This window comes from Lepisosteus oculatus, chromosome 14 (assembly GCF_040954835.1).
Source record: "Lepisosteus oculatus isolate fLepOcu1 chromosome 14, fLepOcu1.hap2, whole genome shotgun sequence".
Classification (NCBI taxonomy): domain Eukaryota; kingdom Metazoa; phylum Chordata; class Actinopteri; order Semionotiformes; family Lepisosteidae; genus Lepisosteus; species Lepisosteus oculatus.
In genome coordinates this window covers 26204639-26225238 of record NC_090709.1, presented here as the reverse complement: position 1 = coordinate 26225238, position 20600 = coordinate 26204639, and the positions used below count along the sequence as shown (strand labels likewise).

The following is a 20600-nucleotide window of genomic DNA, read 5'->3' as shown; positions in this document are numbered from 1 at the left end:
GTGGAGTATATACCCCGGTGTCTTTAAGACTCACATGGTTGTAAAGCGTTATTCAAAACATTGTCGTAAATACTCACCAGTGTTGGGCTGTGCGGTAACTGGCCTTTTTACAGCTGTGGTTTTTGGGGCTAATGGAAATGAATGGATACACACAGTCACGACCACATTATGGAGCAACTCCCTGGTAATTCCATTATAATAATTCAATATTGTCTAGTATACAAATATTATACAACGTTTTGTAACTATATCAAACATGAGACATGCACCGTGACGTTGTAATTGTCTCACAAAAAGCCGGATATACATACCGCTGAAATTCGTGGAGTCCTGGCCTTCGTCTACCAAGTCGAGCAGTGTTAAGTCTGTAAATAGAATATCTTCAGACTGTTGAAATTGATCGGCGTGATCCATTCTGACGAGTTAGGCGATAACGTGAGACTGTAAGAAATGGAATGCAGCCAAAACTTCGCCTGTTAAACCGCTGGTACTTATACACAAACCGATAAACTCTTCTAAGAAACCCCCCCACATAAACCATTAATCTTCGGTATCGTTGGGTGTGCACGTACTGGGCTGTAGAAATTAAGAAACATTTTAGAAAACGTTTTAGTCCGTTATAATGTTAAAATCTATATTATTTTAAGACATACAACGGTGTCTAAATTTCATAGCTGTTAAACGTGGTGAAAATGTGTCGCGGTGTCTGTGTTTGATTCACCAACAGACCGCTAAGAATATTATCAAACAAAATGTTTTTTATTAACGCTATAAGAAAATGTATCTGTTCTTTATAGGCACTTGTTCACAAACCAAGCTTGACGTTTTGAGGTTTTATTTTTTAATAATGTTAAGAACATTTTTGCGTGAAATACATGGTGTGCTTGTAAATTAGAAAACTTTACATGAATTTAAAATGTTTGTAAACTTTTCCCTGGGGGTTTCTCCCACTACTCTGCATTCCAGAGCCTTTAAGTAACCCCTACACACCGACCGTCTCCAACAACATCACAAATTATCTCTACTGGGAAACAATTTTAGAACATTAGGACCAATCCGTTAAAGTATGAAAAACAACACCCCATCATTTTTTGTCTGTTAATACCTTAAAGACTTTTACGCTTGCGCTGTGTGGAAATTTATCTCAAACGTTCAAAAAAGCTGTGGCGCGAATGTGTTATTAAAAATAAACTGTGTCTTATTACGTTATTTTAAAAACTTAAAGACCAACCCCTGCATGTTTAAAATTTATTTTCTGGGGAAACACATCATTTGTGTTTGCGTTGCGTGTTAATACTTTAAAACTTATAAACTGATAAGTGAATATAGACCGTTATAATGTTAAAATCTATATTATTTTAAGACATACAACGATTTCTAAATTTCATAGCTGTTAAACGTGGTGTAAATGTGCCGCGGTGTCTGTGTTTGATTCACCAACAGACCGCTAAGAATATTATCAAACAAAATGTTTTTTATTAACGCTATAAGAAAACTTATCTGTTCTTTATAGGGACGTGTTCACAAAACAAGCTTGACGTTTTGAGGTTTTATTTTTTAATAATGTTAAGAACATTTTTGCGTGAAATACATGGTGTGCTTGTAAATGAGAAAACTTAAAATGTATTTTCTGGGGAAACACAACATTTGTGTTTGCGTTGCGTGTTAATACTTTAAAACTTATAAACAGATGTGTGAATACTTTTCGCGCTCGATAAATCGGGGGGGGTCATCACAACCAATTGAAAAATGTCTTGTGTTATGTAGGCGTGTTACACCATTGGCGCATATTCTTAAATGCTCTGGCCTGACAGGGTCGCAGTGCGTGCTTGGAGCTGTCAGACACCGCAGAGGTGCTGAGATGGCTTCTTTGTGTGAAGAAACAACGGGGTCCGCTACTCTGCAAAGAGGTAGGCGGCTAAAATATTTTTCTGATCGTGCTTGTATCGGTGCTTAGCCTATGTCATTTTAATACTTGATCTTCTTTTTAGCAAAACCCGACCCCACCCTCTGCACCCTGTGACAGCGGCAGGGGTGTGAGTTCAGCTGGGGTACCAGATGTTGAAGAACTGCCGGGTGCTAGCGATGATGCCACGCTACAAATGGTAAATATTAACGAAAAACCTTAGCTCACAAGCGCGTTAAATGCTCGATATTTTAGGTACAAAGCATGTCTATTTTGTTAAGCCTTCCTTTTCTTTTTCCTTTAATAGAATAAAGAGGATGTGGACGGGTCAATCTTCAGCCTACCGGCACATGTGACTGTCTCGTGTCTATGCTAGTGTGTTTGCCCAAATGTTAATAAAGCTGATGCCTATGTCCCTAATGAGCCCGATGTTATGCCCCAGATTGTGAAAGCAGTAGTTTATTGCATCTTCAAACACTGTTTAAAGGGGGTCCTGGTTGATGACTGCCCGGCCTGTCTGATTGACCATCCCGGGCAGCGGGGTCACACATGCCTGTCTGGCGGCTACACAGATGGGTCTGAAGACGTGACGTTTGCCGCTTTAGAAATTTATAAGTCTCTCAGTTTAGCCCGAATTTTATCAGCTGTTCTGTACACCGCCCGGTGTCTGGGTTCGTACACCATTACAAATGACACTGAGCGGCGCATAAAACAGTTGCTAAAAAATATAATTGAGGACCGCTCCCCATACGAGCATGTACACACCACAGTTGAACAGCTGGATGGAAAATTAGTAGACGTGACTTTTGATGAGTTGCAAAAGAAACACTATTCTTATTTTTACAGATGCAAAAAAAAAGATCTATGTAAAATGTGAATACAGATTTCACTCTGTTTTACAGACCCGGGTGTGCCATAGTCCGAAGAATGAAGAATTTCGAATGTCTGAATTCTTACTAAGAGTGCTTTACACACTTCTCTCTACAAAGCTTGATATGCAAAACAAAGAGTCGAATGCTAATGTCCTTAAATTTGTTAAAGAGATAGATGTGTATGTCAAGAACTTGAGTGAAATTATTGCGGATCTGATGTTTTCAGATCAGAAAAGGAAGCCTGGGGGGTTCTACAGTGTGTATTCCAAAATACAGCGTGTTTTGCACAGAACCTGTGGTAACACCATCCCGCTGATTACGCAGGCAAATTTTTCCGCACCAACATTTAATTGTTGAATGCAAACAGGAGCCGGTAACGCATGTGTGCTGCGTTGTTTCACTGTTTGAAAACCCCCTGTTGAAATAAAGCGGTTCATATTTCACATACTTGCAAACTGGAGTCTGTAACATGTGTAAAAAGTGCTGCTGCGCTGTTTCGGTGTTTGAAAACCCACTGTTGAAATAAAGCGGTTCACATTTCACATGGTGTTTGTCCTGTGAATTCTTTCCGTGAGACTTTACGCAGTCAGTGTGTGTGTGTGCTTGCACCCCTGCTGCTTTGGAGACACGACTTGTGTAGCCGGACAACCACTCGGCCACCCGGCCGCGGCTGGCGCCGCTCACACCCCGGGATCTCGCGGCCTGCAACAGACTCCCCATGCCGCCGTAACTACCCGATTTCCTAGGGTTATAATAGAGCGCACTCAACCCCGCGGCAGACATGGTCCCCTTCCAAACCAATACACACTTGCACACACCTAAAGCGAGGGATGCGCCGCCTTGGGGCTTTGGGACCCTGAGGCGCCGGACCGACCGGCCGGGGGGAGGCGGGGGTTCCGACCGACACCATTGGCTCCTGAGGGGGTGGGACATGCACAAATAACAACACGCCATTGGATGGCAAGGGGCGGGACAACCAAACACCGCGGACGACCATTGGCTGGAAAAGGGGGGCGTGGTACCTGTCAAAAGTTTGACGAAAGGTGTCGCTTTATACTACTGATGTGCAGTGTGCCTTTCCTCTTGTCATATTCAAGAGTACTCACTGTGTGAGCTCCTCACTGCGTGTTCTGTACTCTACTGTGATTTAATTTAGATGATTACGTGGAGTAGAGTGACAAGATCTACTTGAACATTTTTGGTTTGTGAAATGAAACACTAAATACACTACTGTAAATACAGGTAATGGACATTTAAAATAACCACAGTACAGCTAGAAGAGTGAAAGATAAAAGACTATTTAGAATGACATTCGCAATAGACTTAAGAACAGTTCAACCGCCCGAATAGGGACTTGAACCCTGGGCCCTCAGATTAAAAGTTTGATGCGCTACCGACTGAGTTATCCAGGTTCTGAAAGAATGTTGACACTGTCGGGATCCTCGCAAGTCACGTGTCTCTTGTGCGGAAGAGCAGTCATTACCTGACCCGTCTGGAATGACCACTGACAGACTTTATCCAGAAGCGCCGGCACCACTCCCAGTAGAATGAGTGAGAAATACAGCATGACATGGGTAGTTAAGGGGCTCCCACAATCCATCTTTCCTCACATTACTGATTTTTTTCAATAGCATTTTGACCTTTTTTCACATTCAGATTTTTTTCACATTTAATAAAATCTTTTAATCAACAACATTAAAAAGAAAACAAATGGAACATTTTTTGGAACAAAAATTAAAAAAAAACTTTCAATGCCTTGGTTGTATACGTTTATAAAGGGAGTTGCAACATTGCTGAAAATGTAAAGAGCATTTCTGTAGAGAAAACAGCATTTTTTCTGCCTTGATGTTAAGCTTAGAGAGTCTGTCTTTTAGAAATTATATTTCTTAACACCTTGCACAGCCTCCCGACTGACTAACAAATATTTTTTGGAGAAATTGGCTCACACACCGGAAAACACTAACGTTTATTTATGTGAGAGTATGTAAAACTCAGGCTTTAACAGATGTTCATGGTGTTTCACACGGGGTGTTACCTGTTGTAGTGTTTCCAAAGATGTGTTAGCGGACCACAGATTATCTTGAATAGATTTGTGTTTGTACTGGCTGGGATTCAAACACGTCTCAATTATTTGGAAGGCCCCTGTACCACCAATGCACTTCCGAGAAGCACCTGCAAATTATCACAATCCTCTCTCTCACCTACAAAGTTATGGAGACACAGACGTCCAATGAAAACTCAAGGCTCCACTCAAGGCTTTATTCACTCAAGGCTCCACTCTTTTGTTGTGATGTCATTTTAATTAATATTAGCTTTGATAAGGTGTCATTTTTGCCTCTTAAAGGTAAAGTCTGCTCCTTTCTTCCTGGTATAGAAAGAACGTGTTCCATCTTTGTTTAAAAACACCACTAAAAGTAAATTATTCAGCTCTACCGCCTGTGTGCATTGACAAGACATCTCAAAAGGACATATTAAATAAGAACACGATCCTTCCTGTTACCATTCCTGTGCCGGGGCGTTGTTTCACCCTTTTACGTTAAATCATCAGTACTGCTGTTTTTCTATGCATAGTTTAATCAAGAGCACTTAAAAGATGCAAAAACCTTTCAAATAAAATAGAATTGAAAGACAGTCGAGTAAGGACGTAGAAAAAAAGCACTCCCCCGTCTGGGAATCAACCACCGTCGCCCATGTAACTGGATACAAAAATAACAGATTAATTTGTGCCCAGTCTCTTGAAGCTTCGATGCGATTATTTTTCCTTCCTTATTTCTTCATTCCTATGAATTTACTCTGTAGTAGAAGAAACGCGAAAGTGGGAAACTGCAGGCATTCTTCGTGAGTGGTGGAGTGTGATCAGTGAGCATTTGCACATCTCTAAGTCTGTTCCATAAATTTTCATCGGGGATGTAGCTCAGTAGTAGAGCACATGCTTCGCATGTATGAGGTCCCGGGTTCAATCCCTGGCATCTCCAGGTACTTTATGTTATAGTACTCACATCGCAATCTTCTGTTGAGTGAGAACTCTTTGCTCGTGTTCAGAGAGAGCCAGGTTTACACAACTAAATGCAGGCACACTCGACGTGCTGCAGAGTTGCGCTGCTGTTTTAAATGTACCTCATTTAGTTCTGTTTAATCTTAAATTATTTGAACTAATAATTTAGTTCAAATTCAGGAAATCCAGAGATTGCTTCACACTTGTCGTGGCTGTTGCAGAAAACACCTGTTGAATCTCACCCGGGATTTTTTGAGAGATCATTCAGCGAGCGAATCCTCCTTCTGAACCGCACTAAACTGAAAGCTTCACGAACTCCTCACTCCGTGTCCTGTACTGCTCTCGTGTAAATGTGAAGCACAGCCATAAACACACTTTGAACTTTTTCCGTTTGTTAAGGTAAATGCAAAAGAGCATGACAAGTATTGATCGTATAAAATATCCATGGCACAACTCGAGAAAGTACTGAAGGACTACACATCGACTCTTGATGATTACAAGAGATTCAAGAAACACAACCGTCCGCACCTGGGTTTGGATCCTGAACGCTAGAGTTAAAAGAACATAAGTGATGGATATGACCTATAAACTCTCTTAATTGTCTTATAGTTTATGAAATAAAACAATTTCTTAATAATTTCTTACTGTTGATAGACGATTTATTGAATTTTAACAAAATCACAATTACAAACTTTTTCTGTTAAACTGTTATTCACATATTCTAACGTAGATAAACGTTAGTGTCTTCCAGTGTGTGAGCCAATTTCTCCAAAAAATATTTGTTAGTCTGTCGGGAGGCTGTGCAAGGTCTTTAGAAATAGAATTTCTAAAAGACAGGCTCCCTAAGCTTAACATCAAGGCAGAAAAAATGCTGTTTTCTCTACAGAAATGCTCTTTAAATTTCAGCACTGTTGCAACTCCCTTTATAAAGGGTGTGCACACGTATACAACCAAGGCATTGAAAGTTTTTTTTTAAATTATTGTTCCAAAAAATGTTCCATTTGTTTTCTTAATGTTGTTGATTAAAAGATTTTATTAAATGTGAAAAAAATCTGAATGTGAAAAAAGGTCAAAATGCTATTGAAAAAAATCAGTAATGTGAGGAAAGATGGATTATGGGAGCCCCTTAACTACCCATGTCATGCTGTAGTTCTCACTCATTCTACTGGGAGTGGTGCCGTCGCTTCTGGATAAAGTCTGTCAGTGGTCATTTCAGACGGGTCAGGTATGACTGCTCTTCGGCACAAGAAGAGATATAACATTACAGCAGCACCATTTAAGGTGGAACGAAAAACGCGAATAAGAAGCCAACTTCAGCCTCGTAGCAGACCCTGGGAGGCACGCTCAAAATAATCATCTTTCCCAGTACTTAAGAGTCATATTTAGATCGCTTTACTGCAATTTTATTTGATTGATGGGAGATGTGAAGCCATCGAGCCTGTACTGCGCTTTCACATTGAAATTGAAGCCATTTCTCATGCTTCTCTCAGTGTCGGGGCTGCAATTGCGTGTAAAGGAGGCGACTTGAAAATGTCGCTACAAAAAATCCGCCGGGTTAATTTACTTGTCCGACCACCTCCCTCCGTCCCCCTTTGCTGTTAGCACAATTCTTTCAGTTTCTTTTCTTGTATTTTCCTTGCTATTTTACTGTTGCTTTTCCCCATGAGGAGATGGATCCACAACTGAAACTGTTTTCACCCTGTCTGTGTAACGTCAGTCTGTATGAGGAGCATATTTTGTACAGCTCCAGTGGCGCAATCGGTCAGCGCACGGTACTTATACAGCAGTGCACAGCGGAGTCATGCCGAGGTTGTGAGTTCAAGCCTCACCTGGAGCAGTGTCTTTAGCTACTGAAAGCAACTGTCGAGTTTAGAAACTCTTAGGTATCTGATGGAGATAAATTAACATCAAAGGAACAAGTAAAGCAGTGTCTTTAGCTACTGAAAGCAACTGTCGAGTTTAGATACTCTTAGGTATCTGATGGAGATAAATTAACATCAAACGAACAAGTAAAGGTAAAACCTTACTTTTAAAGGTTTACTTCGAGTCACAATCAAAGAAGGCTCCACAGCTGAAACATTGTGTTTCCTTCTCTTTTCAGCATGGAATAAACCTATACTTTTTCCTTTGAAGCCCACCCATGCTGACGCAGCTCCCTACTTAAATTACCATCAGCTGTGTATCTCCAGCTGACCTGTACACAAATATATGAGAGAGGTCTACTGAGACGAGAGGAGCACTGAAGACTTGAAAAAGCTCTCGAATTAGACTCTGTGTTTTTGTTGTTCCCCAGATTTGTTTTTAAATGTTCTTTTTCTTTTGAAGTTGTTGCATTTGGTTGTTTTTTTATAGTTGTTAGACAACTACAGGGATTTACCGAGGTTCCCGGAAGACTTCTCGTTTTGTGTTTGTTGTGTTTTCGGGTTACAACTATTTTTTTTCTGTTAATAGGACCCCACGCATTACTGTGGGACTAGTTAATTTTAGTTCTTACATTGTACCTGAAATGACCTCAATAACTACTACTCTGTTTCCCTTTTTTTAAAAAAAGGCAAAACTGATGTTTGTTTCTCCTTGTTGCTGATTGGTAGCTACAACGGGTCAGTTGCAACAAACTTGGCCTCTGAAATTTTTCAGCAGCTCTTTACTGAACCTGTTCTCAATTGCAACAAACCTAAAATAACAGCTGCTGCCCATTAGATGTTACTGAAGTAGCAGACTAAGCGAAACAATAGATTACATTGGAACTGTCCTGAATGTAGTGGAAATAATATCGTCATTAAGTAATGAACTGATGCACCACTTGTTTGAAAATTATTTTTATATTTAACTAAAAGTGCTTTCCAGACACTACAATTATTCACAAGGAATTTTATCAATACATATTTTATTAATAAAAGCGTGATATCTTAATAATAAAGTTTAATGTTATCTTTAACATTAGTACTTTAGTAGCTGTATTATGCTTTTGGGAATTTCCAGGTATCCTGGTGGAGAGAACTGAAATTAAGGAAATACATATTTAAAGGGGTGTAAGTCTTAAATGTGTTCTGTCACATCTGGGTGTTAATTGAATAGATTTGTTGTATTATTTAATTTGATTTGACTCTACACTTGTGTTTCTTATGAGATAATATTGGGGATTTGCAGATACAGATAATAAGTTGTACTATACAGGCAAATGTATGGTTACCTTAATGAAGAAACTGTTATCATTACCCTTTTCAACGTTATTGTTTAAGACAGTCTTTCAGAACAGTATTCTCATGTTAGTGGCTATAGTCTAATGATAATGGTGGTGAAACAGGCGAATGTGTGGAAAGATTTGGAGATGGAACAGGAGACTCATACAGTCGATAGAAAGGTTGGGTAGGATTGCACACACCACCATGCCAGTGCTTAGTATAGTAGTTTAAAAACATAATAATTTATTTAACAACCTCAACTGCACTACTGAGAGCTCAGCTCCACTACTAGTAATACATCGCCCTTTTTGTCAATTAGATAGATGTGTTTTACTACATGTTAATTAGTGATTCTTTCCTTTTAACTGATTTAAAATAGAATCTCTATAAAACAGATAAATGTGTATGTGTCGCGCTGAAATTCACACATGAGGGAAGGCACACGAGTAAGGAAAGATATCGCGTTTATTCACCCCGGTGAATGGAAACAGCCTCATACATGAGTGGCATGTGCTCTACCACTGAACTGAACTCCCGACAACTACCTTTATCTGCAGCACTTTTAGGAAGAGTGAGGAGTCTACAAGTCCAGAAAATGTGAGGAGAATTCAGAACAGGAGGCTCTTCACCTTTCACCGGCTTTTGTTGGACGTCTAAGTGAATGACAAATTTTCACTTTTTGATTAAAGAAAATAAAAAACACCTTTCTTTCAGCCAGATTCATAATACAAAAAGCACAATGTAGTGAAGTGTTCCTATTTATTTAAATCCCAGTTCAAAATCAAATCTCATTGCCATAGTCCTGATTAGTTTAAATTTAAGCAATTAACCAGGCTTCTACTGTATAAACTTCTAGAGATATTACAAATTGTTTGAAGGGACATCATTTCAGATGGAAATTGACTTTTGTTCTAGTGGGATCACATTAAACCTTTCTTTTGGATTGAGAACAGGATCATGGTGAGATTCAAAACACATCTATCTTTGCTTCTTTCAAGGATGAATGGATTATTGAGATGCAAACATTGGTTCAAATCAAAACAAAATTGTGATATACAGTACTTCTGTTTTTATTTTCAGGTACCAAAATTTAGTCTTAGTTGTAAAATTCCATATTAATATTCAATATTAAGTGGATTCAAACATGCACAGTAGAGAAACGGAATAAAGAAGTAATTGTTTCACTAACATCTAAGTGCAACCTATAGATCGTCTTTGGCCATTGAATTGCATAAGGCACCGCACAACTTTTACTGGAGGAAATACTGTGTGTTCTGAGTGGCTGCATCTGTATATAATGTTATTCAGATAAGTTTAGGTGGAGGTCAAATTCTAACCTCTGTAATGTGCTCTCTGAAGGCACCAGTTCTGTAGGGTTTGGGCATTTACTGGGACAATTATTAATTGTAGCAGTAAATCACAAAATGATTCTTTTCAGGTACTAGAACATGAGGATACATTTATTAATACATAAAATGCATGTAAACCTAACAGATCTTATCGTGAGGGTTATCAGAATACAAAAGGTGTATATTCAGTCAGTTACGAAGAGTTACACATATCAAGAGGACATATGTTCGGTATATCATTCATTTAGACCGTTTCGTAATTGAACTTGGTTACAACTTCTACATTAGATATTCAAAACAAGTACATAACACTTAGGAATTAAATTGATATCAACTGGTTGGGATAACAATTGAATTCTCGAGCAGTAATGCAGTGAAGTTTAATACTCATCCAATTTCTGGGGATTCAGATCTCCTGCGGGCACAAAGAAACAGTTGCAGGCTGTTGCTGTCCAATCCGCGCTCTCTGGCTCCGTGCCAGGCTGTGCTGTGCGGCTTGCAACGGTGCGCTGCTGATGCTCTCTGAAGACCAGCTAGTTAGTGTTGGCTTTAACTAGCACAGTTGTGCACAGGAGAAAAGATGACTGTGGGACCCAGCAAGTCAGGAAGAGGACCGGTTCATTCCTGATGAAGTGCTAGTTCTGAATAATGATTAAGCTGTACATAGTTCCGATCTGTTCACGAGGCTTGCGGCTGATGCTAACCTTGGGTGGATCCTTTGGTTACTCGTGGCGACCTCTGCTCTCGACTCTTAGAACAAAGCAAAGTTCAGGCACTCGAACGCACTGGCTGTTACGTGGTTGTCCGGGCTGAGTTTTAGGATGGTCAGGAGACTGCCTGGGAATACCAAGCTTTTAAGCTTTTAAGCGCAGGAGGCGCCCTATCCCCGCTCGCTTGCTTATTCCCCTGTTCACACGTGCAGTGCGGCTTTTCCGTCTGTTTATTTGTCAGTTTTTGCGAGACACAAGTGCTTGTGTATTAGTGTGAGCGTTTTTTATTCTGATCATGAACAGTTTTACAAGTCTGCAAAGGATCGAGGAAAGGTTTATTGCCAGCTGAAAAGAGACACAGCGCTTCGGTTGTGGAGACTTGTTCAGCTGGCGTTCTGGGAGTCGCGTTGTAGTGGCAATGCTTGTTAATAAGTCAGAATAAAGTGTTGCTGTTCTTTCCCAAATGAGGTCCCATCTCTCTCATGGCACTTAGCTAAGCCTGGCTATCATGATCAATGGTCATCCATTGGCGCCTATCTGTCTAGGGAGTGCCAGATGGACATCTGGACTGCATTCCTAGGTGTCAGGAGTAAGTGACTCATATCTCACCTTGATCAACCAATCAGGGAGTGGTAGGGCCGAGTAACCCACGTGGGTCTCTGATGCCCATGAAACTTTCAACCAATGAATGAGTTCCTCCAGGTAAAAACAGGCAACACAGAGCTCCAAGACTATTCAAAGGACTTTTCTAAAGAGAATTCAAAGGAGAATTCCAGGGGTGTGAGACAATTCCAGGGCAGGATGGCCCAGGAGCAGAAAGGCTCCCAAGGGCAGGACATTCTCGCAGCGCGCCTTCTGACCATCCTGAGACTCAGCCCAGACAACCATGGAACGGCCAGTGTGTCCGAGTGCCAGAACTTTCCTCTGTTCTAAGAGTCTAGAGTGGAGGTTGCCAGAGTGTAACCAGAGGATCCACCCGAGGTTAGCATCAGCAGCAAGCCTCGTGAACAGGTCAGAACTTTGGACAGCTGAATCACTATTCATACCTAGCGCTTCATCAGGAACGAACCGGTCCTCTTCCTGACTTGCTGGGACCCACAGTCATCTTTCTCCTGTGCACAAACTTTGCTAGTTAAAGCCAACACTAACTAGTTGGTCAGTGAGCATCAGCAGCGCACCATCGCAAGCCGCACAGCACAGCCTGGCACGGAGCCAGAAAGCCCGCAGGAGATCTGAATCCCCAGAGATTGGATGAGTATTCAACTTCAATATATTACAGCTCGAGAATTCAATTGTTATCCCAACCAGTTGATATCAATTTAGTTCTTAAGAGTTATGTACTTGTTTTGAGTATCCAATGTAGAAGTTATAACCAAGTTCATTTCCGAAACGGTCTAAATGAATGATATACTCAACGTATGGTCTCTTAATATGTGTAACTCTTCGTTACTGATTGAATATATACCTTTTGTATTCTGATACCCTCTCGATAAGATCTGTTAGGTTTACATGCATATTCTATGTATTAATAAATGTATCCTCGTGTATTAGTACCTGTGTGTGTGCATTGTTTGAGTTATATCGCATGGTTGGACTCTAAGGCCATTAAAAGAATCAATTTCGTGATTTACTGCTACAATTAATAATTGTCCCAGTAAATGCCCAAACCCTACAGAACTGGTGCCTCGTGAGAGCACACTACAGGGCTTAGCCCTCTTACATTTGCTAGTTCAAAGTTGTACAACCCATTTGTATCTGCTAGGCGGCGCAGTCGTCGTGCACAAAGAACGCTTTGAAAAGTGTCAAAAGCAAGTCATTCCGGATTGGTTGTTTGTGTTTTCTGTTCAGACGAGAAATGCTGAAATGATCTCTTGGCTCCTCGGTGGTCATTTCTGCTCCGTAAAGGAATCACAGCACACGTCGGCTTCCAGCATGGTGTTTCGGGACACGATGTCGGGGGTCGGAGAGAGCGATGTCTTCCTCGTAAGTATTGTAATGCCCTCGCCCAATGGTGAGGAGGAAGAGCACCTAGGCACTCATAGTACCGCGGAGCAGGTAGAGAGCAGCAGCAGCAGTCGCGGGGGCGGACTGGGCCTGCGAGCCGGAGCGCAGGCGTGCCGGTTCCTGCCCCTGAGTCACCCGGGGGGCCAGACAAGGCGGCGGGGGCCAAGCGTTGCGTGGAAGCGAGATGCTCCGTTGAGGACCTCTACCAGCGAAGCTGCAAGGGCCTTGATCCGGACAAGTGGCAGCAGCTCCAGGTGCTACTCGCCCAAAACGAGGACCTCTTTGTGGCGAGAGATGAGGACTGCACCCGCACTGCCCTGGTTCAACACGACATCGAGACTGGCGACGCTCGAGCCATCCGCATCCCACCTGGACGCATGGCTCACATCAAGCGGACCACCACCAAGGAAAAGATCTGGGAGATGGCCGCAGCAGGGGTGATTGAGCCCTCCGCGAGCCCACGACGCCGGCTGTAGTGGTCCAAAAAAAAGACGACTCGTGGAGGTTCTTTGTTAACTACCGCAAACTGAACGAGGTCACCCGGAAGGATTCCTACCCAATGCCGAGGATAGACGACGCCTTGGATCACCGGGTCGACCTGGTTCAGCTCCCTGGACCACCGGCTACTGGCAGGTACTGCTCACTCGAAGATGGCCTTTTCCATCTGCCATGGCCTCATGCACTTTACTGTCATTCCCGTTGGCCTGTGCAATGCCCCGGCGATTTTCAAGAGGCTGATGGAGAGGGTGCTGGCATCGGTCCCGTGGAAACCGTGCTGTATCTGGACGACCTGCTGGTTCATGCCCAGGGTTTCGACCAGGCCTTGGCGAACCTCCAGGCAGTGCTGGCCTGCATCCGCCGTGCTGGCCTGAGGCTCAACCACCACAAGTGAAAGCTCCTGCGGCGGGAAGGAACCTTCCTGGGACATGTTGTTGGACCGCAAGGGGTGGCTACAGACCCAGGTAAGGTTGCTGCAGTGAGGGGATGGCCGACTCCCCGCACCGTCGCAGAGCTGTGCAGGTTTCTGGGGTTGGCTTTGTATTATCTGAGGTTCGTCCGGGATTTTGCCAGCATCTCTCCCCCGCTGCACTGCCTCACAGACAAGGGCCGCTGTTTTGACTCGGACTGCGAGATGGCTTTCGGTCGGTTATGTGAAGCTCTGGTGGGGGCCCCCGTGCTAGACTACCCCGATCCGTGGTTACAGTATATCCTAGTTACCGACGTGAGTGTCTCGGAGGTGGGCGCGGTGTTGGCACAGGAGGGGCCAGATGGGGAGCGGGTAGTTGCCTACTAGAATCGGGCTTTGAATAAGGCTGAGCGGAACCCGTCGAGAGCTGCTGGCGGTGATGGCGGCGGTCCGCCACTTCAGGCCGTACCTGTTCGGGACCCGGTTCCGGTTGAGGACCGACCATGCGTCCATGCGTCCCTCACCTGGCTGCTCCACTTTAAGGAGCCGGAGGTGCAGATGGTGAGATGGATAGAGGTCTTGCAGGAGTATGACTTCACTGTCGTACACTGTGCCGGATCTCGCCATCTCAATGCCGACGCTCTCTCGCAGCGCCCCTGTGAGGCCGCGGATTGCTGCTACTGCGCCCAGCGGGAGCAGTGTGAGGGGGCCGTCCGCACCGTGGTGGAGTCGAGCGCTGTGGCCACGGCCCTGGAGGGGCCGCTGGGGGTGGGTCTGTCAGACGTGGTGCAGCTGATCCAGATGTGGGGCCGGTGCTCCGCTGGAAGGCAGCAGGGGCGCGGCCTATGCAAAAGGAGCTCGCCCCTCACCCAAAGTCCGTCAAGGCCCTCTGCACCCTGTGGGAGGCCTTGGAGGTAAAGGATGGGGTGCTGCGCCGGGGGTGGCAGGCACCCCCAAGTGGCAAGATACAGTAACAGCTGGTGGTGCCACAGTCGCTCCGCGCGGCTGTGCTCAGAGTGGTGCATGGCCAGCCGGGCGTGGGGCATTTCGGCTGTAAAAAAACCTGCAGCGTGTCCGAGGCCATTTTTATTGGGGTCTTTGCCACTGGGACGTGGAGCGGTACTGCCGAACGTGTGCATGGCGCAGAAAGGTCCCCTCTCCAACAACACCAGGTAGGGGCTCCTATGGAGCGGGTGGGGGTGGACGTTTTGGGCCGAGGCCAGAAACCGCTACAGATGCAGCCATTCAAAGTGAGTGGTACAGACACGTACCGGAGGTAATTGGCTACGGAGTCGCGCATCGTGGCGCAAGATGACGCGGGGTACAGCGGTACGTGATTGGTTGACCGACAGGGGCACTCGTGGTCCGTTGGTCTGTCGTAGAAAGACTTACAGTACAGTAAATGTCATTTTGAGCATCGAAGTCTTTAACTAAAGAGATACCGGAGTCAACAAGCATACTTTTAGAATTTGATTAATAGGGAATATAATATGGAAATCGCATATCAAAAGAATTTAATAACGATATGATTATATTCGTGTACTGCGACAGGGCTGTGTAGGGCTGTTTCGCCTCCCTCTTCATGTGACTTCCCTTGTAGCCTACTGGTCTATGTGCCTGATTACCAACTCATGGGTTGTATGTTCAAGTCCAGTTGGTGCTGGACTTTTCTTTTAACAAACATTTCTTCGAAAAAATAGAATAGCGATGTTATGGACAATCAATTGACTTTTATATTTCAAAATATCACAACATGATCAATTCTAAGTCATTTTTGATAACAATGAATAGTCACCTTCTTCCCTTCTGACAACGGTCCCTGCTTCTGCTTCCTGCTTCTATTGTGTGTATGTGTGAGTAAATTTTTATAGAGGAATGGAGGCTGGACAGTATGTGTTACAATATAAACATTTATATTGATTTAAATCGTGTTTTGATTTAAATCGCAAACGCGTGTTTAATTATATGTGTTTTTTTTATCATAATCAGGCTAATGCAACATAAATTGATACAGTATCTTTGTCTTCTAAGTATCTTAATAAACTTTCAGCATAGCTTTCTACCCGTTTAAATTTATATTTCTTGGGATTTTGGGATCAAACGTGGAAGGATTAGATTGTAATCGTTTTTATTTTTTAAATACGTTTTAGACAAGTGTAATCTATACCTGCCCAGACTTTACGCCTTCCTATACACCGCCTTTCATTCCTGTCCTGCTCTTCCCCGCGCACCCCAGCCGGGCGCTCTTCGGCCTCTGCCTGGGACGAATGTATATTTTGATATTTACACCCGGCGCGGCACCGAGGGAGAGCCTGCATTTATAACTTAGTTTTTAAAATTAGTCAAGCAATATGAAGCATCTCCTTTTACTTTTAAGTCCCTTAAATACATTGAGCACAGCTTTCTCACCACTTAAGATTGCTTTTCAATACCATCCTTACACAAAGCAGAAACTTTCCGATGACATACAGTACAAGTGGAAAGATTACAGATTTTAATCATCTTTAATTTTGTTACGTTATATGTTTTAGGAACGTTTCATCTAAACAAACACCACAAAACTATTCTCGATTGTATTTCTGAATGTTATGTTACACCTACAGTAGTTCACTGCTTTAAATACATCGAATTAAGAAAGTTAGGTTTAGCACTTTAGATCTTTTTTTCTGAACCAGGGAAAATCTGATCATGTTTCTCTATAACAATAATAAAAAACTTTAATTCACATATCACCTTTAAAAGTGGCATCTCAAAGCAATACAGTAGATCGAAAAACAGTTAAAAGGGACCAAAGTAAATACCAGACAAACGCAAATGCGTTTTTCATAAAAATGCTTTTATTCATTCAGCAGAGAGTGAGAGGGACATCCAGCAGAGAGAGACACACACACCAGTTTCCATTGACAAAATTGGAATGTTTTGTTTGTGGACAGACTGTTAGACTAGAGGAAAAGAGCGCCTCCTTCTACAAAGCATTTCGTAGATCCGATCATGAATTCTTTTCCAGTCGCACGAAGTAAGGGTTGTAAAGCGCGAAGTAAAGCGCTGATTCTTATGGAACGCGTTCCGCCGGGGATTCAAAAAAATTATTTTTTTGTAATCGTGTATCTAAGGAAAATTGCAGTATAACTTTGTTCATGCACATCATTATACAGTATCTCATTTTGTATTTCGATTTAAAAAATTGTTTGCCCAGCCACTATTGTTGTTATTGTTTTTATCCTGTAAAGCGCTTTGAGGAGCACAGCTTTCTCACCACTTTCTCACCACACCATCCTTACACAAAACAGAAACTGATTGTATTTTCCGATGACATACAAGTGCAAAGATTACAGATTTAAATCGTCTTTTTTCTGAACCAGGGAAAATCTGATCATGTTTCTCTATAACAATAATAAAAAACTTTATTTTACATATCACCTTTAAAAGTGGCATCTCAAAGCAATACAGTAGACTGAAAAACAGTTAAAAGTGACCAAAGTAAATACCAGACAAACGCAAACGCGTTTTTAATAAAATGCTTTTATTCATTCAGCAGAGAGTGAGAGGGACATTCAGCAGAGAGAGACACACACACCGGTTTTCATTGTCAAAAAGTATTTTTTTTTTAACATTTTGTTTACATGTTTTGTTTGTGGACAGACTGTCCACAAACGTGAGACTGTCTTTCTCAGACTTACATTCCCGAATGTCCCCCGCCCCGGTCAACAATCCTAGGAAGAACACGAAACAGCCTGTTAATAAAATTGTTACAATTTTGTTCGGTCAGTTCTTCCTCCCAGAATTTATAGATCGCATCGATCAGTTCCTGCTTTGTGACGGGCTTAGCAGTTTTCCGAACGTAGTCTTTCAAACCATCTCTATCGGATTTAGATCTGGGGATTCGGCTGGAGTTTTCACCCAGTTCACTCCTTCTGCTACAAGCCTCGCCCTTGCTGCTGTGTGTTTCGGATCGTTGTCTTGAAAGAGACGGTGCCTTGATCCAGACTGCTCCCTGATATATGGGGCAGCATGGTGTGTGACCACGACTTCCTCGAAGAATACACGGTCCATAATTCCTTTGAAAATAAGAAGTGGTCCCGGGCCTCTTCTAGATATACCCCCCCAGACGTGAACCTTCAGTGGATGTTTGGGCTTTGGCTTGTCCACATATCTCCCCTTTTTGCAAAATGCCATTGTTGAAAACTGTTCCAGAGCCACTGTTGTTTCGTCGGTGAAAAGTACATCCTGAAATGCCTCCCGCTGTTCAGTCCATTGGAACGCTTGCTTGAGTCTTTCCTCTTTGTTTTTTAGCCTTATCATGGGGCATGTGTTGGTTTTTCTGTATCTCCATCCAAGCCTCCTGCGTACTCTTCTTATCGATGTCGGGCTAATGGTCGCACCGAGGTCAGCCCATAGCCGTCTTTGGACTTGCATCACCGGTAGCTCATCATTTTCATCATTTAGTTTGTCGATAGCTCGCACAATAGGACTTGAAAAAAAAGAGATCAACAGTTAGTTTTAAAAATAATGTGCGTAGTTGTATTTACATGCAAGAAAGGTATTTTTAGAAATTTATTTACCTTTGAATCGTCCTCGGTTTAGATTCTCTTTGCCTCCTCTCCCCTTTATAATGCCGTCTCACTGTGCTTTCAGAAACAAAGATGTCCATCGAAGCCAACTGCTGTACAATGTCCCGTGTCGACTTCCCGTTTCTTTTCATCTTCTTTATGTGGTGTGAGAGAGTCTTCGTGATTTTGGTCATTGTCTGTCTCCTTACCAAAGCGATACAGTGGTGCAGCTTGAATTCTGTACCTATATACTGTATGGTATGGTACAGATAAAACTTACACCATACCGATGAGCTAATACCAGGGAAAGACACTCCTATTTTATTTAAAACACAATACGCCAGGAAATGTGTCTGATGCATTAGCAAGTTAAAACAATTGGGTCGAAAACCTTTGCGTAACACCATTTCCTTTTTCTGATCACTCGCTTTCTGGATACACGTCTCACCTGTCCTGTTCTTTGTTTTCCTGGTTTGCTGATTATGCCTGCTGCGGTCCACTCCTACCCTCACACCTAAAGAATAATATTTTAAATTTCTTGGCGCAGTTCATTAACCCTTGTATGTGCTGTCCGCGCCCAAAATGCAATTTAAAAAAAGTCAAAAACCGCACTCAAAATGCAATTTAGAGCTTTCTGGCAAGAGGAGACACCCAAATCAATGTAACATGCCAGAGTTTGTGCATGAACAGGGTTTTACTGCCTATTCCCTTTGATACCCAATTAAAAAAAAATGTTTTGAATCCCTGGCGGAACCGGGCATCCATGAATCAAGTAATAGGTTTATTCCATGCTGAAAAAAAGAAGAAAGAAAACACATTCCATAAGAATTGACTGAGCTCCGCTCTGTACCACGCAATGATCCCCCCGGAGTCTCTCCCCCGGGTTATTTGGGTTTTTAGACAGAGGGTAAAAAACTCTCTCTGGCTTGACCTCCCCCTCCATGGGTATTGTCTGTTTTGTTGTTAACAAGGCTCGCCAGCTAATGTGAATCATAACCTGTCTTTCTAGCTTTTAAAGTCGTGCGATGTGTAAGCCACAATTCAAATAGAGAAAAAAGACCTGACTGACAAGATTTAAGATGTGGCTGTCAATGTTGGATTAAAAAAAACACATTACCCGACGTTTGTTGCATTGCTTGAAAAATAACTTTATTTCGAGAGACTGGATAAGTAATTCAAGTGTTTTTTTTTAACTTCCTGAAAAACAACTAATAATTTAACTATACGTGCAAACGTTTTATGATATGTCACTGTTGTGAATGTCTTTGGACATGTGCTGGCTGGACAGGAGGCTCTACTGTACACAGAGAGGGGCGGGAGGAGGGGACAAGCCGATACATACTCTTAGAGTTTGATTAATAGGGAATATAATACAAAAATATAGTACAACCACTTTTAAAGGTGATATGTGAATTAAAGTTTTTTATTATTGTTATAGAGAAACATGATCAGATTTTCCCTGGTTCAGAAAAAAAGATCTAAAGTGCTAAACCTAACTTTCTTAATTCGATGTATTTAAAGCAGTGAACTACTGTAGGTGTAACATAACATTCAGAAATACAATCGAGAATAGTTTTGTGGTGTTTGTTTAGATGAAACGTTCCTAAAACATATAACGTAACAAAATTAAAGACGATTAAAATCTGTAATCTTTCCACTTGTACTGTATGTCATGTGAAAGTTTCTGCTTTGTGTAAGGATGGTATCAAAAAGCAATCTTAAGTGGTGAGAAAGCTGTGCTCAACGTATTTAAGGGACTTAAAAGTAAAAGGAGATGCTTCATATTGCTTGACTAATTTTAAAAACTAAGTTATAAATGCAGACGCTCCCTCGGTGCCGCGCCAGGTGTAAATATCAAAATATACATTCGTCCTGGGCAGAGGCCGAAGAGCACCCAGCTGGGGTGCGTGGGGAAGAGCAGGACAGTATTGAAAGGCGAGGTTTAGGAAGGCATACAGTCTGGGCAGGTATAGATTACACTTTTCTAAAACGTATTTGAAAAATAAAAACGATTACAATCTAATCCTTCCACGTTTGATCCCAAAATCCCAAGAAATATAAATCTAAACGGGTAGAAAGCTATGCTGAAAGTTTATTAAGATACTTAGAAGACAAAGATACT

General features: G+C 42.4%; 1 protein-coding gene and 2 non-coding genes across 3 annotated transcripts in view; all 3 read left to right on the top strand.

Moving 5' to 3' along the window:
• LOC138242535 (scavenger receptor cysteine-rich type 1 protein M130-like) overlaps positions 1–20600 on the top strand; it is a 358811-nt gene that overhangs the window by 48143 nt on the left and 290068 nt on the right. The window lies entirely within an intron of this gene.
• Positions 5682–5753, top strand: trnaa-cgc (transfer RNA alanine (anticodon CGC)). The gene has a single exon. It is a non-coding gene; the product is annotated as a tRNA-Ala (tRNA).
• On the top strand, positions 7517–7610 carry trnai-uau (transfer RNA isoleucine (anticodon UAU)). The gene is made up of 2 exons: positions 7517–7554; positions 7575–7610. It is a non-coding gene; the product is annotated as a tRNA-Ile (tRNA).